Source organism: Lagenorhynchus albirostris, chromosome 10 (genome assembly GCF_949774975.1).
Source record: "Lagenorhynchus albirostris chromosome 10, mLagAlb1.1, whole genome shotgun sequence".
In the NCBI taxonomy this organism is placed as follows: domain Eukaryota; kingdom Metazoa; phylum Chordata; class Mammalia; order Artiodactyla; family Delphinidae; genus Lagenorhynchus; species Lagenorhynchus albirostris.
Genome location: NC_083104.1, coordinates 70910399 through 70935678, shown reverse-complemented (window position 1 = coordinate 70935678; position 25280 = coordinate 70910399). Strand labels below are relative to the sequence as shown.

Sequence of the window (25280 nt, the reverse complement as noted above, 5' to 3'; positions counted from 1 at the left end):
CTTTCCTGAGGAAGCAATGCAGTTTTTAAGTGTTTTCATTTCTGACCAAGATGTGATACAATCAAATCGTTATGTTGACTTTGGTTTAGCATCTGCCTGACTGAGTGGAAAAGGAATTTTAATTTGTGACATGATTGACGTAGCCATAAACCATGAACTTTTCCCAATAATACCATAATATGTTAAAACAAATTACTCCTTTTTCTCTTTTTGCTGGTTTTGTGGTTATGTCTTTTGAGTAAGTTTCTATCAGCAAAACATTTTTTCCTGCTCTTAATTTTTTTCAAACTAAGCCACACTGTATGCTAAGATGTAGAGTTTCCCAAGTACTTTGATTTTGCTCTGCCTTGAAAATTACTGTTTTTCTTTCATTATTTTTTTCCTCAGAAATCTTGCTTGGAAAATTATATTTTTAGATGTGATTTTAAAACGTTCTTTTTAACCTTTTCAAGAATCTTTTAAAATTTAATATTTATCAATGCTAAGTCTGAATATAGCATAAAAAGTGTACTACCTGCTTTTCTCCTCCCCAACATTCTGCCTCTCCAGAGACCTCCATTTTCTACTCCTCCAGCAGTTCTTTTGGTATTTAATGCCATTTTTTCTAAACAGTAGGTTAAGCTGCTGTTTTTAAAAATCTGTATAGGGTTTTCTCTAGACCTGAACAGCTCTCATCATGGGATCTGCCTTCCTGAATAGCCTAGGTATTTTCTTCACCTCCCTATGTTGGAACTCCCTGTTTCCTGGACCCCATATCTTCCCCCTTCATTGTTTATATTTTAATTAAGCAATTCCTCCAGAAGTTTTCTAAGAAAAGGGTGCATGGGATGTAAATCTGCATGTATGAAAATGTCTTCATTTTCTCTCATACTTGATTTATAGTTTACCTGGCTCTAGAATTCTAGATTGGAGAATATTTTCTCTGAGTTTAAGAGGCATTGCTGTATTGATTTCTAGCTTCTATTATTGCTATGAGAAGGCTGGTGGTGTTCTGATTCTTGTTTTTTTTCCCCCTCCTTGGTTGGTTTTAGGATCTGATCTTTGTCCCTGATGTTCTAAAATTTTGTGATAATCTGCCTCACTTGTTTTATCTGTTGTGCCGGGCACACTGAGAGGCTTTTCAGTTTGGAAACAGATTTTTTTTCAGTTCTGGGAGATTTCCTTGAATTCTTTTTTCTTTTTCTTTTTCTTTTGGCTGCGTCGGGTCTTAGTTGCAGCATGCGGGATCTTTTCCTTGTGGCATGGGCTCTTCGTTGCAGCGCATGGGCTTCTCTCTAGTTGTGGCATGCGGGTTTTCTCTTTCTAGTTGTGGCACACGGGCTCCAGGGCACATGGGCTCTGTACTTTGCGGCACGCGGGTTCTCTTGTTGAGGCGCGCCAGCTCAGTAGTTGTGGCACGCAGGCTTAGTTGCCCTGACCAGGGCTCGAACCCGTGTCCCCTGCATTGCAAGGTGAATTCTTTACCACTTGACCACCAGGCAAGTCCCTTGAATTCTTAAATTATAACCAACCTCCCCCTTGCCCCCCGTTTTCCTATTCTTTCTCTCTGGAACACTTATTTGTGTTTGAAACTTGTGGACTAATGAGTCCTTTAATTTTACCATCTTTTCTATTTCTCATTTTTTTGGTCTCTGTTCTACTTTCTGGGATGTGTTTTGAACTTCATCTTCAGACTCTTCTAATTTTATATTTTCTCTATCATTTTTAATTTTCAAGAGGTTTTTCTCTGAATGCTGCTTTTTATTGTTTTCTACTTTTGTTTCATGGATGGAATAACTCTTCTCTGTTTATATTAGTTACAATTTTTAAAAGTTTTCTGCAGCCTCCAGTATCATCTCTGTTTTCCTTAAAGTACCTTTACTTGATCACTTGTTTCGGTCTTTCTTTTAGGGAATTTCCTTAAATGTATGGCCTTGGCCATCTTACTCATTTTCCAGAATGAGCTACTGAAAAACTGAAAGCTGAATTTGCCTGAGTGGGGGCTTCTAAAAGTTAAATGGTGGTCTTCATTATAAGTTGATTAGCCAGGAACCCACTTTGGTGTGTGGGAGGGCGGGGGGGGGATGTCACCTCCACCAGTCAGTATTTGTAGGTGTTTTTCTTTTCTCTTAGCCAGGTTTTCCCCAGAGAGAATGCTCCAATCATTGGCTTACACACCTGCCTTCAACATCTGGGGAGCTGAGTGGGGAAGGAGCTGGGGATATCTACCTTTCAGGATCTCAGCCTTCCTTGAATTCCCATCTTTTTAGACTGGTCAGCCTGCCCCTAGTTGTGCCCAAGTCCAGAGTCTCTTTAGTTTCCAGAGAGTAAATTCCCTTCCTCTGACCAGTGGCTGCTTGGAGTCAGGGTGGGAACCTTGGAGTAGAACTTTCACCCTGTGCTCCTTTATTCAGCCCTGCCTGCTGTTCCCACTTTCAGATCATTCTGAGCTTTTCTGGTGTTTCCCAGCACAATTCAGTTTGCTCTGAGCTTCCCCTTAACATGCTCTTAGTTTTTGCTTTCTTTACTGTGCTAAATCAAATAGCTAATCAATCTGCTTTTCAGCTTCCAAAAACTTTGTTGTAGTCGTTTCCTTTCCTAGTCTTTGTCCTTATGAATTTCATGTTTTTAATGCCATTTTAGTGGAGTTAGGTAGAGAGCAGAGGTAAATGAATGCATGAATGCAGAGCAGAGGTAAATGAATGCAGGTAAATGAATGTTCAATGCATCAATTTTCATTGAAGATCCAAATTTATTTCTTTGATGCCCTGTTTCAACACTACTTAATAGGTAGATGGTTTATAGCAGTTGAAAAATTTTGCTACAGTAACAGAATTGTACAAGATATAAATTCATTTGGTCTTTGCTACCCCTTTGGATTAATGCCTAGCCTATAGCTTGCTATAAGAGAATGACATCTAAATGACTTCGGGAAGTTTGCAGATAGTGTAATAGAAATTAAGGTCATTAAGTAACTTAAATATTCCTTTTTCAGATGTGGAAACTGAGACCCAGAGAGCAGAGGTGGCTTACCTATGGTCACTTATCTGTCCTGAACTAGAACTGAGTCTCTTCCCCAGTGTTCTTTTCCTTGCCAATGTGGTTCTGTCTTCTCTCATCAAAGTAGCTGGAAATAGGAGCCCTTTATCATGGCTTATATCACCCAAATGTCCTGTTAGTTTAGTGTGGGCTTTAGGTTGCAGTCATGGAATTTTTTTTTTTTAATGTTCTTCTTCCTGTTAAAGATTGGGGTCTGGTTTTATTGGGGTGAACTTTAAAACTCAAGAAAAGTTGTGTCTTAACCTTTTAAAGATGTTTCTGTTTTGAAGAATTTATATTGAGCATTTAAAAGGTTTCTTTTTTCTTCCTACTATTCACTTTTCAGTGGCCTCCAAAATTTCTTTGTCAGGGAGGGCAGAAACTCTTTCCTGAATGTAATTATAGCAGATAAAATTATTTAGAACAAATTAATATCCCTGTTAAAATGTTTAAATAATGTGGAAAAAGGAAACTCTTGTAAAAATGTCAAGTTTCTTTGGAGAAATCCTAGAATGCTTTCTCTATCAATTTTTCAAAACTCAATTCTCAATTCTCCTCGTCCAGGACCCCTTCCTGCATTTTACCCCATGACATAAATCTTTTGTCTTATTTCTCTTTCCCTCCTATATTTTGTACTTTGCACCGTTTGCCCCAGAACACTACCGAATTCGTTGTATGTTGACTAGGATTCTTTGGTGATTTTTATTTATATGTAAAATTCTTGGGGGCAGAAACCCTGCTTTATACTTTTGAATAAATTCACTTCTACACATATTTATGGAGTGCCTTCTTTGAGGCATTGGGTTCCTCTGTAGGTCCCAGCATCTTTGGGGTACACATTAGGACACTGACAGGTGCTGATGATTGGGAAAACTCACCTTTTCTCCAGTCACTATTAGGAGACGATTGAAAGAATGGGCTTTGCCCCTTGCTTTGTGTCACGTTGGTGACTAGTAATAACAGCTGGGAGCAGAGTGGGGAAAGCCTGTTTGGAAGCTAAGGAGTCTAATGTTTCCTTAACTGGAAAGTGAACATGTTGGAATAGAAGCCCTCTGAGCTTCCTTACACTCTCCAGATTTCATGATTATAAGGAGGTGCTCCTAGTGAATCAATGACACCCTTTAAAACAACTGACCCACAGAGAAAAATGTCTCTTAGGATTGAGTGGAATCCAATGGAAATCTTTCCTTGACTGAGCTAAACTGTTGCATACATAATCTGAAGTACCTGGAACACTTAGAATGATAAAGCATTGTTTTCTTGTTGTTGTTGTTTTTTTCCTCTCATCCTCTCCTAAGGTTAAATAATGCTTTCTCATTATTATTCTTTAGAAATGTATTAACTTTTACTTTTCCAATTTTTTAAAATTGTGAAATATGACATACGTGAAATACATTTTAAAACATATGTACATTTTAAAGACTAGTAAAACAAAAGCTGGAGTAACATCCTACAAGGGGAAAAGTTCCCTACATCATCCTCCCTCATGTCCCACCGCAGGTTAACCACTGTCCTGACTATTATCAAGAAAGTTAGGAATTTGCTTCTCTTTATTATGTTTTAAATTTCTAAACTTGAAAAATAGCCCAGTAATGAAAGGTCTTTAGTCTTTTTACATGTGTGTATATATATATATATATTTTTTTTTTAATTAATTTATTTTTTTGGCTGCATTGGGTCTTCATTGCTGCACACGGGCTTTCTCTAGTTGCCGCGAGTGGGCTTCTCATTGCGGTGGTTTCTCTTGTTGCAGAACACAGGCTCTAGGCTCGCGGGCTCAGTATTTGTGGCTCACGGGCTCTAGAGCGCAGGCTCAGTAGTTGTGGCACACAGGCTTAGTTGCTGCGCCGCATGTGCGTTCTTCCCAGACCAGAGCTCGAACCCATGTCCCCTGCATTGGCAGGCGGATTCTTAACCACTGTACCACCAGGGAAGCCCGTATATTTTATGTTTTACACAACGTAATACTAGAAAAATAATAGGTAACATTTATTGATCACCTACCTCACGCCACTGAGTTTTCTGAACTCTGTACACATTGTAACTCCCTAATAATTGTATGAGATAGGTGAGGAAACTGAGTCATGGAGCTAGGAGTTTGGTCCCACTGGGATTCTAATCCAGCCAATCTGAGTCCTAAACCTGCTCTCTTAACTACACCTAATTAGGGTGTTGTCTTATTATTTGATGCAATTTTATATTTTTAATATCTGCATCTATTTTGTATCTTTGAATACTCTAACCAGATCACAAGGTAGAACAATACAGAGTTGGAAAGCTCTGCAGGCGTTAGATCTTGACCAAATATCTTCTCATTGCTTGACACAGATATACAGTCCATCAAGTTATCTAAATCTTATTATATGTTTAGTATTGTCCATTTCAGAGCACTCCTAAAATGTTTATTTTATAAATGTTATTTTTTATGGGAATTTTCAGGGAAAACCAATAATATCACTTATATCTGTAGTGTAATGAATAGTGATATTTCACTTAGAGTTAAATTTTTAAAAGAAGAGCTTTGATTATAGGAAGCATTTTCTAATATAATATTTCAAAATTCTTTTAAAATATACTTTTATGTTTGTAAGACACAAGTAATTTTTGGCGCTTGTTTAGATATGGTCACCAAGAGATAGCTTCTTTATACAACAGTTACTGACTCTATTTAGTGAATTAATGTTTCCTTTACAGTGTTTTCTCTAAAAACAGCTAGCTGTAGTGACAAGTCTTTATGTTTCAATTTTAAAATTAGATACTGTTTCTGTAGAAGGAGTACAGATTTACAGCTCAGTAGCTCCTGAACAAGGCATATAAAGTGCCTTAGAATATTGCTATCTGCCAACTAAGTTTTACCATGGCACAAAACTTTACTTAAATAAACCTCATGTTGTTTGCCGCTGATGTGGAGTTACTGGCAACTTAAAGTGATTATCTTGGGCCTAGGCACTGCTGTTTTCTTGCTGTATAATACTGGACTAGTCATCTAATCACCATTTGAGTATCCATTCTTCATCTGTAAAATGCTGCTGATGTCTACCTCATTGTGAGAATTAACTGAGCAAATATATATGAAAACCCCTCACACAGCATGGTATCTACTAAAAGTATTATAAATGTTTGTAAATGTTCTCTTCCCATTATAATTTGCTGCTCTGTGCTGATAAAATTGTTGTATGGTATTTATAAAATGTGCTTGGTAATGACCAAATTAATGCTTTAAAAATGGCTTGAATGAATGCTGGCAGACTGAACTCTACCAATTAGTAATATTAATCGTATGTGGAGATTATAAAAAACAGGATTATATTTAAGCACAGTGATGAAATAGCAACTCCAGCACATGCTATATGGAAGGTCATTTTTGTGGCTGACACTGCTGCTCTACAAACTAAATGGGATTCGGTCTTGCTTTTGTTTGTATATATTTATCGTGGATAAGTGAGAATGTAAGCATATTATGCTATTGCTTTTAGGTCATTTTATTTTTTGGTGAGGAGGAATTCCCAATCTGGCTAAGGTTGTATTTTCTTTATTCTGTATTAAGTAGTTAATTAAGACCAGAATGTTATTTGAAACATAATAAAGAGAAGCAAATTTCTAACTTTCTTGATAATAATCAGGACAGTGTTTAACCTGGGGTGGGACATGAGGGAGGATCACATAGGGAACTTTTACACTTGTAAAACACAGCTTCATAAGCCCATGGACCGAGACTTACCTGGTGGCACAGTAGATAAGACTCTGCGCTCCCAATGCAGGGGGCCCGGGTTCAATCCCTGGTCAGGAAACTAGATCCCACATGCATGTCGCAACTAAGAGTTCACATGCCACAGCTAAGGAGCCAGCGAGCTGCAACTAAGGAGCCTGCCTGCTACAACTAAGGAGTTGGTGAGCCACAACTAAGGAGCTCATTTGCTGCAACTAGGGAGCTGGTGAGCTGCAACTAGGGAGCTGGCGAGCAGCAACTAAGGAGCCCACCTGCCGCAACTAAGGAGCTGGTGAGCTGCAACTAAGGAGCCCTGGAGCTGCAACTAAGGAGCCTACATGCTGCAACTAAGGAGCTGGTGAGCAGCAACTAAGGAGCCTGTCTGCCACAGTTAAGACCCAGCGCAACCAAATAAATAAATAAATATTTAAAAAATAAAATAAACCCATGGACCACATTTCTGTCTAATGCTGAAAAAGCATTTTTTTTTGAAAAAGCATTTTAATAAATAGCTTATAAGATTCATTTGGCAAGTGAACTTAGAATTTACCACCTAGATTATTCTGAACCAAGGTCAAAGTGTATAAATGCAGTCCTAGCACCCTTTGTGTTTCACAGAAAATCATAAATCTGTCTGTTTTGCAGTTTCTGTTCAGAGGTCCTGAATTTGAATTTAAAACATTATTCAGAGCCATTAATGGGTAAAACCCATGGCAAACTAATAACTTAGAATCTCAGAACAGTAAGGTCAGCAGATCTTAAGCCCTTGTTCGTGCTGTCCATACTGCACAATGTTTTATGTTTCTTTTTGCATTATTACCCTGGTGATATGTACACAATTTTAGAATTTTAAATTTGAGTGGGACTGGAGATCACATAGCTCTTCAGTGGCAAAGTGTGGACTGAGACCCAGACTTCCTGCTACCTAATCTCACTCTCTCTATTCCCACCAGTCTATGCTGAGCTTCGTAACTTAGTGGCCAAGAGAGATTTAATTGTGTTCTTCTTAAAATTCGATATGAGGTCTCTTTATTTAGTTGTGGATGCATGTAAACTTTTGCCTTATTTAGTTGTGTGAGTTTCCTCTGCCTTTGTATTTTCCAAGCCTTTTGGCCTGTTTTTCCTTTAATTAGATATGACTGATCGTTTTTTTTTTTTTTTTTTTTTTTTTTTTTTTTTTTGCGGTACGTGGGCCTCTCACTGCTGTGGCCTCTCCTGTTGCGGAGCACAGGCTCCGGACGCGCAGGCTCAGCAGCCATGGCTCACGGGCCCAGCCGCTCCACGGCATGTGAGATCTTCCCGGACCGGGGCACGAACCCGTGTCTCCTGTGTCGGCAGGCGGACTCTCAACCACTGCGTCACCAGGGAAGCCCTGACTGATCGTTTTTGATTTAAAAAATTATTTATGACATTATGACTTAAAAATATGTCATTTCATAGACTTTCTGCCCAGTTACCGAGAAAGCATCTAACTCAGGTTCTGAGCCACTGGCTGTTTGGCAGAGACAATGAGAATATGTTTTCACTCCAAAACAATCAGCATTATCTGTAGCTTCCTGGATTATCACACCTGCTTTGTCTACTCTCAGGGTTGTCTTGAGGCATCTGAGAGATATGTGGGGAAGCACTTTGAAAACCATAAAGTGCCATAACAATATGTTGCGTGCATGCATTCATGCATGAGTCTTCTGGTTAATTGTATACTTGAGACCTTTTGTCATAAGACATTTTGTTACATGAGCTCATAAATTGGAATATGAGCAAAGATGTGACTGAGTCAAGGGAAACACTTAAATCCAGCAAGGACTTGCTGGTAGGAAAATTAAGGAGTGAATGGGTGGTGGGAAATAAGCCTAGAGTGTTAGTGCCTTAGAATGTAAATGGAAATAACAGATGGACTTGAAAACTTTTTCTTTGTTTAATATCCAGTCTTTTCATTCTTTCATCAATATTGAGCACCTAGTGAGCACTAGGCACTTTTTTAGACATCACTGTTGTTCACAGTTAGATAAGATGCTACTGCTGTCCTCCAGGAGCTTATGGGGAAGGCAGTTACAGACAAGATACAACAAAGGATAATAAATGTTTATATTTTGGAATGTACCACATGGCTGACCTTGCTGAAAAAGTCTCGGTTAATTTCATTTTTTTTTTGCCATGCGGCATGCGGGATCTTAGTTCCCTGACCAGGGATCGAACCTGTGCCCCCTGCAGAGAAGTGCAGAGCCTTAACCACTGGACCACCAGGGATGTCCCTTGGTTAAATTTTTATCTGATTTAAATTTATTAATATTCTCTTGTTCAACTTTTTAAACTTTTAAAACTATGAAATATGTAATATATTAAAATATTTTGAGATATATAATATAAATCTGTATTTTAACTATATATAAAATATATATATTTTAGATAACCTTAATTACGTAAAATATGGATCTTTTCTACTTGGTAAGTCATCTGAACATTCCCTACCTGACTACATTAATATTAGAGATCTCTTAAAGAAAGGGCATTGCTGCCGTCCCCTTGATGTTAGTCGCTGATGCTAGATTTTCTTTTTTGAGGGGGAGGGGCTGAGATGGGTCTTCGTTGCTGCACGCAGGCTTTCTCTAGTTGCAGTGAGCGGGGGCTACTCTTCGTTGCAATGCTCAGGCTTCTCATTGTGGTGGCTTCTCGTTGTGGACCACAGGCTCTAGGCATGTGGGTTCAGTAGTTGCAGCAGGCGGGCCCTAGAGCGTGCAGGCTTCAGTAGTTGTGGCATGTGGGTTCAGTAGTTGCAGCGCACCGGCTTAGTTGCTCCGCGGCATGTGGGATCTTCTCGGGCCAGGGCTCAAACCCGTGTCCCTTGCATTGGCAGGCAGATTCTTAACCACTGTGCCACCAGGGAAGTCCCGATGCTAGTATTTCCTAAGAGCAGAAACCTGGGTTTGAATCCTAGCTCTGCCACTTATTAGCTGTCAAACTTATTTGTACCTCCGTTTCGGTGTCTGTGAAATGGGAATAAAGATAATACCTACCTCACAGTTATTGTGAGAATTGAATGAGTTAATATATGTTAGAGTGCTTAGATGAGTGTCTGGCTCACATTAAAGGCTATATAAGTGTTATCAGCAGCCATCATCATCATCATTGTTATTTGGCAGAATAAAAGTAAGTTGAGTAAAGCTTTCAGGAATGGATTTTCTCCTCAATCCCTGAAAATTACTCTAAACTAAAGGTAGAAAGATAAAGGAAGGAAACTAAACATTTTTTAGGCATCAGCTACGTGCCAGGCAGCATGCTAGCATTTTACCTGCATTTTCATTTAATCCTTACACCAGTGCTCTGAAGTAGATGAGAAAACAGACTCAGAGAAGTTAAATTACTTGCAAAAGGTCTGGTATGGCCACCGTGATGGTAACTGGTCTCTGTTACTCTACATCCTATACTCGTGCATTGCACATGCCACAAAGCCTGAGAGTTCAGCAAGTTTCACTCATGATAGGTACACTTGGAATGTGCTTGTTAGGGACTTTATTTCTAATGATGGTTTAAAGGGATGTCATCCACATTTTTAGTTCCTGCTGCAGTGATTTGTTTTATATATCTGAATTTCCATCCCCCCCATTCAAAAGTATATTACAGTAGTATAAATAATATAAGTGGGACCTAGATGGAAAATATTTGAATGTGTGTAGTCTTATTAAGTTTACAGAATTAAGCTGACCTATTATAATTTCCCAGTTTTCAAGATCACCATCATAATTATTGAAGTCATTACTCTTCAAATTAATAGCTATTTCATAGGGCTTTTAAGCCTAACTTCTGTGTAGTTAATGTATCCTAGGTGCTCAGTATAGAACTGATTATTTTGGTCAGCTTTTGGAGAACATCCAGAATTAATTCAAATAACTTGGATTTAAAAGTAATTAAGTTAACTTTTAATGATTTGGTGTTCTCATATTGAAAGTAAGGCTGTTCGGATAGGAAAGAGGGAAATTTTATGGGGTATTCCCTGGCGGTCCAGTGGTTAGGACTCTGTGCTTTCACTGCCGAGGGTGCGGGTTCAATCCCTGGTTGGGAACTAAGATCCCACAAGCCACGTGGCGCGCCCCCCCCCCAAAAAAAAAGGTAAAGAGGGAAATTTTATGGATGTAAAACACCCATCCATGCAATGTCAGCTTAGCTTCCTGGATGAGGTTGCCTCAAACCCCCAACCTAGAATGTGGAAGTTATATGCTCTTCTCTTCCTGAAAATATTTGTGCATTTCCTGGGTTTTATCATCTTGCAATTGCTTCTGCCTCCTAGGCACCTATTTTTCTTGCTTTGTGCCTCTGATGTGCACCATGGTGCCCTCAGATGTGATACTTGACTCCTTCTCTGATTCTCAGAAAGGCCCTATTCATAGAGGGCATTTGTGTTTTTAGTACACCTAACTGAAGAAAGGAGGCAAAATAGAGGTGGGTAAGCCCTATATTGCATTAATACAACTTCTGTTAAGGCATCCCTGTTCTGAAAATGTTCCAGACTTCCCTTGACTGGAGAACTTCACCCCCACGTAACCCCAGCTTTGCTCCACTGTACTAACTATTCTTTTCTCCTCTTCCTTTCCCTCTCCTCATCATCCTTCTCTCTTTCAGAAATAAAATAACAAGTTCTTCCCCTTGTCTAGTGTAAAGTAATTTCCCTTTCTTGACAGTCATTCTGGGATCTTGACAGTCATTCTGCAGGGAACCGTCCACCCCAAGGGAACATGAGTGGTGGGGGACCCTATGAGGGAACATATTTTTACAAAGAAGGCTTCTTCTAAGAGGAATTCTTGTGTTAGTTATTAGGATAGCAAAATAGAGTTTTTCACCTTGTTACATGGTGGCAGACGGTGTATTAATCTCAAGCTTATTGAGTCCTGCCTCCTCAATAAAGTGTCAGAAACCTAAAAATTGATTATACATGTAATTTGTCCAAATTCTACATTCTAGATAACTTTGACTAATGCAGTGTCCTTGTGTATAGAATGCATGCTGCTTACCTAAAAGTCATGAACCCGTCTAACACAAAGATGTCACCTCCTGGCATCTTTCATTATTAACATATTTCACTTATACAAAAAGAATTTTGGCTTTTGAACCACAATTATTTTTGTTGCCATGAATTTGTTTTGGTTTTTCTGACAGTTTCAAGTTATATGCAAAGACAGCGTATAATCTTTAAAACCTAAACCAAATGCAGAAGTGCATTTCTCAGGAAGTAAACCTTTCGTACTTCCATCAGCCTCTTCATAAATGACTGTCTGGTTGCTCTTAGCTGAAAAAAAGATCACAGCTATTTTTTTTTTTTTACTCTTTTACCTCAATTTTGAGGACTTGTGGGGATTTCACTAAATGGCATTGTAATACACTGATCCTGTTTTAGAATTTATAAATAAAATTCATGAAATTGCTTTTCTCTTACTATATATCAGCCCGACCTTACAGATTTTTTTCCACTGTAGGTAATAGAGAAGAGGAAACCTAACCAATGACTGTGGAATAATATGGAAGAAGATGGAAAAAACTTGTTTAATGAGTAAGAAATAAAACTATAATAAAAAGTTATTCATGAAAACTATTCACGATAGTATTATGTATGACCGGTCTGTAATAGGTGGCCAAGGTTGGTATACTATTAGAGTGAGTGATCAGTGATCAGTCACTATCTTTGTTTTATTGCCCTTCTGAGCTTTCACCACCTTTCTTACCCTTGTGAATTTCTGAGGGCTATGAATTACTTAAGCTAAGAGGGGACACAGCTATATTTGAAGAAAAAGATGGGACCTGGAGACCAGCACCTATACTGAAACAAGTCTAGGGTAGGTCTTGAAGCTTACTGGTGGTTGGATAGAGATTATGTCTGTCATGACCTCTCAAGAGTGTTAGCAACCCCTTCTCGCTCTCCAGATATTGCCAGCTGCTGTGATGTTAGGCTCACCCTGGGGATCGTGTTCATTTAACCAAGTGCAGATTGTGTGTCAGGTGATAATCAAATAGAATTCCACAGAAAATCCAATAAAAGGTGTAACTAAATTTACGAGATATAAAAATTTTAAATTACATAAGTCCATACATGCTTATTGTCAATAATTCAAACATTATAGATAACCAAAGCCTATCTGAAACTTAGCCCCCCCTCCCAGATAATATAAGTGTATGTTATGTCGTCTTCTTTGCCTGCTGGTTAAAAACTTGGGCTTAGGAGCCAGACTGTTTTTGACTAGGCATTATTTTTTTCTTTTTTTAATATATTTATTTATTTTTGGCTGCGTTGGGTCTTCATTGCTGCGTGCGTGGGCTTTCTCTAGTTGCAGCGAGTGGGAGCTACTCTTCGTTGCGGTGCACAGGCTTCTCATTGCGGTGGCTTCTCTTGTTGCAGAGCACGGGCTCTAGGCGAGCAGGCTTCAGTAATTGTGGCACGTGGGCTCAGTAGTTGTGGCTCGTGGGCTCTAGAGCGCAGGCTCAGTAGTTGTGGCGCAAAGACTTAGTTGCTCCACGGCATGTGGAATCTTCCCGGACCAGGGATCGAACCTGTGTCCCCTGCATTGGCAGGCGGATTCTTAACCACTGTGCCACCAGGGAAGTCCCTGACTAGCCATTATTAACTTGACGTTTGGGCAGGTTAATTTCTCTGTGCCTCAATTCCTTGGGTATAAGTGGGGACAATAAAATGCCTATGTCATAGTGATGTTGAAGATTAATTAATCTATATAAAAACTTGGAATAATGCCCAGAGCATAGTGAGTGTTCAGTAAATGTTAGCTATAATTTTCTTATGTATCCCAGTTAGCATTTTTATGTACCAACCTTCCACAGATGAAATTTTTTTCTGATACACTGCAAGAGTTAAACCATTTTGAATAAGGTCAACCCTGATGGCAAGGATTTTTAAATTTTTTCATGAATGTTTTCTTTTTGGCTTTGAGCTTCATTTCTCTCAGAATATGCTGCTAGACTATGTGTGAGAATAGTGTTATACACCTTCAACTCTTACTACATATCTTACGGTGTAAATGATGCTTACAGGTATGTATGAATAAACAGCTGTCTTCGGACTATGATAGTTTCATCTTACCCATAAAAGTATATCTATGTCAAAAAGGATGCACAATTCTCTTGTTTCTAGATAGTGATGTCACATTTTCTGTAAAGATTCCTTTATTTTGAAGGACAAGTCTTCTTGAGTTTCTTTTTTTCTTCCTTCATAGAATCATAATAGTTTTGAAAATGTCTTTGCTATCTTTTCTATGACTTGTCAGCACTTTCTTAGGTAATACAGACAACTACCTATTTTAAGAAGGAAGGGGACTTCCCTGGTGGCTCAGTGGTTAAGAATCCGCCTGCCAATGCAGGGGACGTGGTTTCGAGCCCTGGTCCAGGAGGATCCCACATGCCATGGAACAACTAAGCCCGAGAGCCACAACTACTGAACCTGCGTGCCACAACTACTGAAGCCCGTGCACATAGAGCCCATGCTCCACAACAAGAGAAGCCACCACAATGAGAAGCCCACGCACCGCAATGAAGAGTAGCCCCCGCTCACTGCAACTAGAGAAAGCCTGTGGACAGTAACTACCCAACACAGACATAAATAAATAAATTTTTTATTTTATTTTTTATTTTTTTTGCGGTATGCGGGTCCCTCACTGTTGTGGCCTCTCCCATTGCGGAGCACAGGCTCCGGACGTGCAGGCTCAGCGGCCATGGCTCACGGGCCCAGTCGCTCTGCGGCATGTGGGATCCTCCCGGACCGGAGCACAAACCCGTGTCCCCTGCATCGGCAGGCAGACTCTCAACCACTGCACCACCAGGGAAGCCCCAATTTATTTATTTTTTAAAAAAAGGAAGGATGCTAAAACAGCCATCTCTTTTTAATATTTTCCTCCTGTATTGTTCTGGGGCTCTTTATTATGGACTATTCTGTCTGCTGTGACGTTTTTTTCTTTCTTTTTTTAAAAAAAAATTCATTTATTCGTTTTTGGTTGCGTCAGGTCTTAGTTGCAACACGCGGGATCTTTCGTTGTGGCACACGGGCTCTTTGTTGCAGTGCACGGGCTTCTCTCTAGTTGTGGTGCACCGGCTCCAGAGCGCGTGGGCTCTGTAGTTGCAGCACACGGGCTTAGTTGCCCCGCGGCATGTAGGATCTTAGTACTCCGACCAGGGATCAAACCTGCGTCCCCTGCATTGGAAGGTGGGTTCATAACCACTGGACCACCAGGGAAGTCCCTGCTCTGACTATTTTAGAAGACAAATATACAAAAACAGAAGTTAACATTGAGTATTTATTATGTGTTAGGCAGAGTTTTAAGTGCTTTACTCATTTATTCATTATCTCATTTAATCCTGTCATCCACTTATGAGGCAGATGCTGTTATTATCTTCATTTTAAAAGCTGAGAAAAGTGAGGCACAGATTAAGTAACTTACTCAGTCACGTTGCAAGTGCAGCTTCAGGATTCAAACCCAGGTCCTCTGCTCCAGAGCATGTGCTGTTGTTCAGTGGGGTGCTGGCCTAGTAGTAAACTTAGGTTTGCTAAGGTGGGTGTGGATTTAAATAATAAGATAATAAAGCCAAATATTGCCTGAAAAAGTCACCATAATACTGTTTCTGCTTGCTTGTGGAAAGGAAAATTTGAAATTGTGTGTCTTCTTAAATTTGGGAAAAATAATGATGTGAGATGATGTGAGATTCATAAATAATTATTTTTTTCTTGACCATACTTAAATGAATACAACTGTTTTACATCTTTATGAATTGTTTGTAGTAGATAGAAATCACCTGAATCTAGCTAAGGAACAGTACATCTTTAGAACTGAGTTGATTTGTAGATTACCATTTAATTTCTATTGGTAGAAACATGCAGACAGAAGACTGAACTGTGCAGCAGGTTGGAACTGATTGGTTTGAATGACAGTCAGCAGGAAGTTGTTGAAGAGAAGAAAAGGCAGGAGAAAGGTGACTTACAGGTCTTATAATTAGAATGTCACAAGTGATGGTCTAAAAAGTAAATGTAAATTAACAATCGACATTTATATAGCAACTGGAAGGAGTTATACTGCATGGTTTTTGTTCTGGGGTTTGTCTTGTCAGAGGGAAATACTGGCTTTTCTTTTCTTCAAATAACAGTTCATTTCCTGTTGAAATATGGTAAAGTACAAAGAATAAGCATCATTTAAAGTAACAGCGAGTATGCTGATAAAATGTTTTAGCTTTACTGTAAAGTGTGGCTACAGGTAGTTATGTTTTCCTCTCTCCATCTTCTTGAACTCTCTTTCCTTGTTTGAGAATCCCTTCTGAATGTTCATCAGAGTTATGAACATTAGTGTACTCTTAGTGTACATATCTTTTTTTTTTGATGTGAAACATTTTTAAAGTCTTTTTTGAATTTATTACAGTACTGCTTCTGTTTTATGTTTTGGTTTTTTGACCATGAGTTGGCCGCGAGGCATGTGGGAACTTAGCTCCCGACCAGGGATGGAACCCACATTGGAAGGCAAAGTCTTTTACAACAATGTCTTAAATTGTGGCCCAGGAGCCCCTGAGACCCTTTTGGGAGTCAAAGCTATTTTCATAACAATATTAAAACATACTTGTGTATGAGTATGCAGTGGAGTTTTTCAAAGACTTCATGATGTACAATCAACTGAATTCAGACTCTCTTCCTTATTCCAGACACTAAAAAGATTTGTAAAAATGTAGAATAAGGCCACTCTTCTCATTAGATTTACAATGAGAATTACTGAGGTTTATCTCTACATTAGAACATTACAATGACCCCAACGTGGGCCAGAAAGTCACGGTGCTCTCTCTCTAGTGACTGGGCGGACTGTGCCTGCCACACAGCGCCTCCTTGTAGGTTCTAGTGACATCCTGATTGGTTGCGGCTGTCTCCCAGTCTAGAAAAGTGAATATTCTGTTCCTTTTTCTTAATTGTGCTAGAGGGTATGTTCCAGATTATAAGGAGCTATGGAAATATGCATTTAAAGGTGAAAGGAGGGTTTGATTTTAAGGAGGAAGACTGTCCAACCTTGCCAATCAGTGACCCCACTGATATATACCAAATTCAGAATGTTCTTTGTATCGGTTGCTCCCAACTTTGGGAGGACCAAAAGGACCTTTCAGGACAGCCTTTTATTTTTCAATATTAATTGAGCATCTATGATGTTCCAATCCTGTTCTAGGGGCTAGGGCTGGAAATAAGTCAGTGAACAAAATGAAAGCAAAAAAACCTCTACCCTCACAGAGCTTCCATCCCAGCCTTTGAGTCTTTTGCCATAGTCACAGCTCCCTCTTCAGGGGAGTCTCAGAGTTCATGGTAGCGTAGCTGCTGTGGAGCTTGAACACTGACTGCTGTCTCTCAATGGCTAAGTGCTGAGGATAGAGTGGAAACTGCTTGACGTTTTGTGATTTTTTTTTTTTAAGGGCACCAAATGGTCTGGGATTTTTCAAATCTTACCTGGAACCCCAATATAGCAATAAAGGTGGGCCTATCCAGTTACCCTTGTTGTGGTTGTTTTAATCTTATTTTGTTTTCAAAGTTAGTGCCACTTTTGTCAAAAAGTTTTAACTTTTAAAACAATTCAATACCAACTGATGTTAAATTTATTCTAATTGTTTTTTATTATTTGAAGAAAAATGTTCTTATATGCATGAGATTTTCATTGGCTGGTGAGTTGCACCCAAGACCCTATAATTTGTTTAATAGACTTTTATACAGAAAGAGATTACTTGGCTCATTAGATTGAGTCATTTAATAATGGCTGGAAGGTTAACAAATGTGGCCATCAGACTCCTGCTCAGCGGCTGGGTGTCTCTTGTATCACTCACAACTTCAGCCATTTCCAAACGCAGACGATTGGGAATACCATTAGAATATTAATGGGAAAAGAAACTGACATGCAAAATGTGAATGGCCAAAAATTGTCCCTAAAGATTATTTTAACATTTTTAATTTCCAAGAGTTCTACATCAAACTTGGCCTTCCAGCTTAAGGAATTCTCAATTGTAACAGGAGTGCCATGAAATAATTGCTTTTCACCTGCTTCTGCTTCTTTTTCTTTCTGTTTCTTTTCTTCTTCTCTTATAGTTTTTATTTGATCTGCCATTTCATTTGATTTTTCTTGCACAGCTGTCACTAAAGTAGAGATCATCACTATACCAAGGTTTTCTTCTGCCTGTAATGCTAATAATTCTTTTTAATGTCTGAGACATCATTATCTTCTAGATTTTTCTGGGAGAATACTTCCTAGAGGGATGCCTCATCTGGGTACTTTTCACTGTATGTAAGCTTGAGGATAGTCTAGACAGTTTCATCACTTTCTTCAGCCTCAGATGTCATAGTAATAGTGAAACTGGGTAGATTTTCTGATAACACTTAGCAGGACCTTGTCAAGTGAAACATTAGTGAAGGAGAATGTGGTCTCAGGAGAGTCCATTCATATTTTGGAAGACTTTGTTAGGGAGGTTGAATTAATGTACAGTCAAGCTGTGAAAGAGTTGGGGTAGATTGCATGGCTCCTTGCCGTCATCTGTCACCATGGCCCTCCCTGATGCCCATGAATTGCCCAGACATCCTGGTGGCCACAGCATTGGCCAGGTGGGCTCAGGTACAAATATCTAGGCTAAGAGGCCTGGGGCCCAAACCCAGGCTAGGAGCAACACCTGCTCCCTCGGCAAACTTCTGAAAGAAGAAGGTAACTTCTGAATCCATGCCTTCTTCATTTACTGCCTAATCTGTGTGTAACACTCCCTTCTACCTTCTGTCCTTTGGGAATCCCTCAGACCCATCTTCCCTAGGAAGGCTTTGTTTACAGGTCCCTGAATGACCTTCTTTGTTCTTTCCCAGGATTCTGTAGACTATAATAGCCGGAAGGACAAAACTATAAGGTCAGTTAATAAAACAAATAATATAAGCAGGTTCATATGTAGTTTATATTTATTTATAATTAAAAATAATAATGCTATTATAAAAATAGAACTATATAGAAGTAGTTCTAAAAATAAAGTGGCTTCTATCCTGTAGATAAGTATTTCTCAAACTTCTGACATTTGTATATCACTGCATGATTTTTACCACATTCCAGTAACACCTGTAGAGTTACTTAATATTTTTCTGTGAACCAGATTACTTTTTTTTTTTTAACCTAAAAGCCTACTTGAATCTCACCCTAAAAAATATCTATGGAGTCATGGATTTTCTATTCTTCTATAAGACACAATTATAATCATATATGACTACTACGTTCAAAAATATTTACCTCTGGAGAGCTCCATTTCTGCATAAGACAGAGTAAGCACACTTGCCCCAGTGTCTCCCACTGAATGCAGCTAAAAACCTGGTTAGAACTCGTGGAACAGCAATTTGAGGACTCTGAAAAGTCAATAGTAGCAGGTGGATTAGAGAAGACCAGGATTTGAAGTACCGCCATTAGTGTCCCTTGGCCTGGACGGAGTGTAGCCCACACCTGGATGTGGGCACCAGGCATGGACAGAGAGAGCTCCAGGAGAAACCCTCCAGTTTTGACTTGAGTGGGAGAGGAGAACACTCTTCTAACACTCAGAGAAAGAGGGATAGAAACTTCCTCCTTTAAAAAATTTCCCTCCCTTCTCTCAGGCCCCAGCTGCCAGGCAATCTTGTGATGTTGGTGCTGGCAGTGACAACAGCAGAGAGCCACAGATGCCTAAAACTCTTAAGGGAGAGGAACATTCCTCTCCAGTTGGAGAAGCTATAGTCCTAAAAAGGATCCCTCAGTTTTTTTCTTTCTCTTTGTCTTCCTGTTGCCTAGCCCTCAAAATATGTGATAGAATGGGATAATAAAAGCCTCAGCTTTCTGGCTAGAAGACAGAAAGGGAAGCTCCAAGGAACTGAAAAGTACCTGGGAGACAGTGGAGAAGGAGGAGCTCAGGAAAGCAACCCCGTAGAATTATTTGTGAACTCCTGGGTCCACCCTCAACAGCACATGCATGGATCTGATCCTGAACAGCATACCAAAAACTATTAGAATCGACTATGAGATAAATCTCTGTCCGGGGCCTAGACTGGCCACTGGGTAGCGCTCATGCCAGACAGATCCTAATACCTCTGCAAAGGCTTGACTGTGGAACTGATACTTAAACCATACCTCACAGAAGGGTTGGTTGGGACTTGTGATTTGAATCCAACCAGGTTGATTGCTGGTCAAAACAAATATTAACATTTTCCTTAGGATTTAAGCAAGACTCATAATCTCGTAATATTAAAAATGTGCAGGATACAGTACAAAATGATTCAACCTACAGGAAAACTCAACTAATGGGGAAAAGATAACCAATAGATGCCAACACTAAGATAATACCTCTCCCCTACACATGGATTATCCCTTCCCTTCGATTTGATTGGCAAGCCTAGGCCACATGCCCACTGCTGGGCTTGTGACCATTGCCAGGGGGTGCCATGCACAAACTGGCTGAGACCTCACAGGACCCACCGCTGGACCTAGTGCTTCTCCCGAAGCACATGGCCCTATCGAGGAAGAGTGGCTGCTCAGGGTAAAAGCAAACAAACAAAAAGACCAGCCCCTACTTTCAGACTTCATAAAAACTTATCTAACTTTGCTCTCAGATTTTAAGGGACTTTTCTATGGTAAGGTACAAAGATGATTGGGAAGAGACAATCTATCATAGGACTCAATACAAATTTTATTAAGCCCTTTGTGTATGATTCTTTCTATTTTTATTTTTTAGGCAGATGGGTAAACATGCCTCTAGGCTGTCACCTTAGCACCGAGATAAATAACCGGTTGAAGAATACAGATGTAATGAGCTACACCTTAGCCTTTGTAGCTGAAGATGACTGACCAATAATTACCACCTAGCCAGCGGGTCCCCACCAGCTGTGCACGCTGGCCTGTGATTTGCAGCTGCAGCCTCCATGTGCTGAGTTTGGCACTGTGTGCACCTGCCATCCTCTCTTCAGAAAGAAATACTCCAGGTGCTCATCAATGCTCCCTAGGTTTATCTGCCGCTGTGATTTCTCTGAGTCCCCAGTGGTGCTGTATCATTTTAAGTCTTGCTTTAGTGTGTCTTCAAAGTGTTTCTTTTTCCTATTCCGCTTGGCTTATCTCTGTTTAGCTCATCACACAGCAGCTACTTGGGAATGCAAAGCTGAGCATTTCAGAAAGCATGCTTGAGAGAGAGGCTACTGAAAGTGGTAGAGCTTATTAATATTACAAGTTCTTAAAGCGTTAAGTGCATCAAGTTTCGAGTTGTGCAAACGTTTTCCATCTGAAAAATGTCTGAAAGAAGACAGTTTTTGATTGTAAACAAACCTGCAGCATTGAAATGGCAGGGTCAGATTGTGAGGGACTCAACAGTCGGATTCTGCTTGTAGAGGTGTGCCATATTGTGTTTTATAAGAAATAATATTTGATCATTCAGATGACCAAAATATATTTCTCATATATATTTGGCCTTTGTCCACAGTTCCTGGCTCACAGCCTCCAAAACCCATGGACTTTCCTAAGTACTGAATGATAAAGGTGTCCTTGGTTATGTTAATGAGGTGACTTTTGGAAAGCACCTAAGGATGGGAGCTGGTTGCCAATGAAGCCAACCATGTGATTAGAGGGTGGGAACTTTCAGTTTTGCCCCCTGACCTCTGGGGTTGGGAATAGGGCTGGAGGTTGAATCAACCCCCAGTGGTCAATGATTTAATCAACTATGCCTATGTAATGAAGCCTCCATAAAAACCCAAAAGGATGAGGTTCAGAGAGCTTCCACGTTGGGGAACCAGAATGCTTCCATGTGCCACTGTGCTGGGCCCCCAGCTCCATGGGAACAGAGGTCCCTTTGTTCGGGAGCTCACCCTATGTATCTCTTTGTCTGGTTGTTGATTCATATTCTTTGTGATAAATTGGTAATCTAGTTAGTAAACAGGTTTTCCTAAGTTCTGTGAGCCATTCTAGCAAATTAATTGAACCCAAAGGGGGAGTCATGGGAACCTCTGGTTTATAGCCAGTTGGTCAGAAGCACAGGTAACAAACTGGGCTTGCGACTGGTGTCTGAAGCGGAGGTGGTTTTGTAGGACTGAGCCTGTGGAATCTGATTCTATCTCTGGGTAGTGTCAGAATTGAGTTGAATTCTGAGGCACCCTGATGGCGTCCAGGAATTGCCTGTTGGTGTGGGGAAGCCTCCATACGCACACATGTTGAATTGGGCCCAGGAACCTAATGTAAGGTGACTGAGAAGAGCCCAGAGCAATAATTTGCCCCAAAATACCTGTACATTACCTTTATAATATTGGACCAATGGGAAGAAGAGTTTGTGGGGGTCAGGTTGAAGGATCTCAGCAGAGAGCATAATCCTCGTCATAATCCTAACTTTGTTGGCAGTGTCAGTGTGTGATGTGGAGCAAGTCTGAGGATCACTTTACATAATGACTATCATTTCTTGAGCTCTGACTTGTGCCGGGCATTGCTCTAAGCGTTTTACATACGTTAACTCATTTAATTTTCACAACAACGCTATGAGGTAAAAACTGTTATTGTCCCCATATTACAGATAAGGAAACTGAGGCCCAGAGAGATTGTTTTCCCAAGACCATATATAACTAGTAAGGACAGAGCTAGAAGTCCAAACCCAGCAGCTTGGCTTGAACTTTTAATCACACTATGCTATACTGCCTCTCAGTTTATTTCTAAATGACACATTAAAAATATGTACCATAACTATTTTACAGAGTTATAAGAAGCAGAAAATAAAATAATAAAAGTACTTTTAATAAGGAAATAATGCTATGCAAAAGAAAACTGTAGCCAAGAGCCAACACCAATGTTGGCAGTTACCATGAGAAACCCTTCTCTAGAGGACTGTGACATTTATTTTTATTTTTTAAAAATATTTATCTATTTATTTGGTTGAGCCAGGTCTTAGTTGCAGCAGGCAGACTCCTTATTTGCGGCTCGTGGGCTCCTTAGTTGTGGCACATGGGCTTCTTAGTTGCAGCATGCAAACTCTTAGTTGCAGGATGCATGTGGGATCTGGTTCCCTGACGAGGGATCAAACCCGGGTCCCCTGCACTGGGAGCACGGAGTCTTATCCACTGTGCCACCAGGGAAGTCCTGAGCACTGTGACCTTTAGAATCATAGATTCATAAGGTTAAAAGACTCTCCAAAGCTTTGGTCCAAGAGGACTTTATCTAAAACAGTGGTTCCCAGATTTTTTTTTTTTTAATTTCATAGATCTATAAAATACACACTTGCAGGACTTCCCTGGTGGCGCAGTGGTTGAGAGTCCGCCTGCCGATGCAGGGGACACGGGTTCATGCCCCGGTCCGGGAGGATCCCACATGCCGCGGAGCGGCTGGGCCTGTGAGCCATGGCCGCTGAGCCTGCGCGTCTGGAGCCTGTGCTCCGTAACGGGAGAGGCCACAGCAGTGAGAGGCCCGCATACCGCAAAAAAAACAAAAACAAAATACACACTTGCATGCACACATGTATGCCAACCCAAACTACTATCTGTTATCATCGCCGTAAGAGAAAGGGCACTTAACACCAAGAACATGGAGAGATACAATATCTTAACAAAGAACAGTGTTTCCCAAGAACAAAACAGATAGGAATCTTACCCTGGCCAGTGGAATTATGGGTCTGAAGAGTAGTTGGGGAATGCCTTCATCTGGACTGGTGGGTTTAGATCCTGTTTGGGTTAGGAGGAATTACCTTGGGATAGAATGAACTCCCCAGTGATTGCATCAGGCATATCAGTTGGAAGCACATTCAGGAAAATACTAGTTGAACTGTAGTTTACCTTGCTTCTTAGTAGAGCTTTTAGTGTGTTTGCTTTGGCAGCCTAATAAGAGGCCATTACCTACTCAGGTTCTCTGTGTTTATTTCTCATCTTCCATGTGAGATTGAAAATGCTGAGATCACAGGTCTCATTTGTGCTGAACAAATGTTTTAATGCTTTTTCTTTAAAAAAAAAGAAAAAAAGGAAAAGACATGTAAAATTAACATCTTAACCAGTTTTGGTAAAAATGTGGTAAAAAACAATACCATTTTAACCATTTTTAAGTGTACAATTCAGTAGTGTTGAGTATATTGACATTGTTGTAAAACGGATCTCCAGAACTTTTTCATCTTGTAAATCTAAAACTCTATACCCTTTTTCTCCTCTCCCCAGTTACTGGTAACCACCATTATACTTTATGTTTCTAGGAATTTGACTATTTTAGATACCTCATGTAAATGGAATCATAACAGTGTTTGTCTTTTTTTGTGACTGGCATATTTCATTTAGCATAATGTCCTTAAGGTTCATCCATGTTATAGCATGTGTCAGAATTCCTTCCTTTTTAAGGCTGAATAATATTCCATTGTGTGTGTGTGTGTGTGTGTGTGTGTGTGTGTGTGTATACCAGTTTGTTTATTCATTCATTGATGAGCATTTCTCTGATGATTAGTGATGTTGACCATCTTTTCAATGCATGTTAGCCATTTTATATATCATCTTTGGAGAAATGTCTGTTCAGGTCCTTTGCCCATTTTTTAATTGGGTTATTTGAGTTTTTTGTTGTTGAGTTGTAGAAGTTCTTTATATATTCTGGATATTAACCCCTTATGAGATACATTTGAAAACATTTTTTCCCACTCTGTAGGTTGCCTTTCACTCTGTTGATTGTGTCCTTTGATGCACAAAAGTTTTTAAGTTTGATGTAGTCTACCTCTCTATTTTTGCTTTTGTTGCCTGTGTTTTTGGTATAATATCCAAGAAATCATTGCAAAGTCCAATGTCATGAAGATTTTCCCCTATGTTTTCTTCTAGGAATTATATAGTTTTAGGTCTTATGGTCAGGTCTTTAATCCATTTTGGGTTAACTTTTGTATATGGTGTAAGTTAAGGGTCCAGCTTCATTCCTTTACATGTGGATATCAGTTTTCCTAACACCATTTGTTGAAGAGACAGTTCTTCACTGAGTGGTCTTGGCACCCTTGCTAAAGTTCATTTGACCATATACATAAGAGTTTATTTCAGGACTGTCTGTTCTATTCCATTTGTCTATTTGTCTTTATGCCAGTACCATACTGTTTTGTACTATAGCTTTGTGGTAGGTTTTGAAATCGGAAAGTATGAGTGTGTTCTTCTGTGTTTTTTTTCAAAATTGTTTTCGTTCTTTGGAGTCCCTTGAGATTCCATATGAATTTTAGGGTGTATTTTCCTATTTCTGCAAAAAATGCCGTTGGAATTTTGATAGGGATTTCACTGAACCTGTAGATCATTTTGGGTAGTATGGACATCTTAACAACGTTAAGTTTTCCAATCCATGAACATGAGATGTCTTTTCATGTATTTGTGTTTTCTGTAATTTCTTTCAGCAATGTTTTGTAATTTTCAGTATACAAGTCTTTTACCTCCTTGGTAAGGTTTATTCCCAAGTATTTATTCTTTTTTATTCCATTGTAAATGGAATTGTTTTCTTAATTTCCTTTTCAGATTTCATTGTTAGTGTATAGGAACACACTGACTTTTGTATGTTGCTTTTGTGTACTACAACTTTGCTGAATTTAT

The 25280-nt window shown here is 39.6% G+C and overlaps 2 protein-coding genes and 1 long non-coding RNA gene across 3 annotated transcripts in view; 2 read left to right on the top strand and 1 right to left on the bottom strand.

Moving 5' to 3' along the window:
* The window catches only part of MED20 (mediator complex subunit 20), a 43273-nt gene extending 30987 nt beyond the window's left edge, over positions 1 to 12286 (top strand). Inside the window, exon 5 of the transcript XR_009542949.1 lies at positions 12199 to 12286. The gene's annotated coding sequence lies outside the window, so the exon portion shown is untranslated. The remainder of the gene's footprint in view (positions 1 to 12198) is intronic.
* Positions 1 to 25280, top strand: part of USP49 (ubiquitin specific peptidase 49) — a 78549-nt gene that overhangs the window by 27802 nt on the left and 25467 nt on the right. The window contains exon 2 of the mRNA XM_060162878.1: positions 12199 to 12272. The gene's annotated coding sequence lies outside the window, so the exon portion shown is untranslated. The remainder of the gene's footprint in view (positions 1 to 12198; positions 12273 to 25280) is intronic.
* On the bottom strand, positions 14816 to 19109 carry LOC132528150 (uncharacterized). The gene is made up of 3 exons (XR_009543129.1): positions 18994 to 19109; positions 16327 to 16411; positions 14816 to 15870 (listed from the first exon to the last, which is right to left on the bottom strand). It is a non-coding gene; the product is annotated as an uncharacterized LOC132528150 (long non-coding RNA).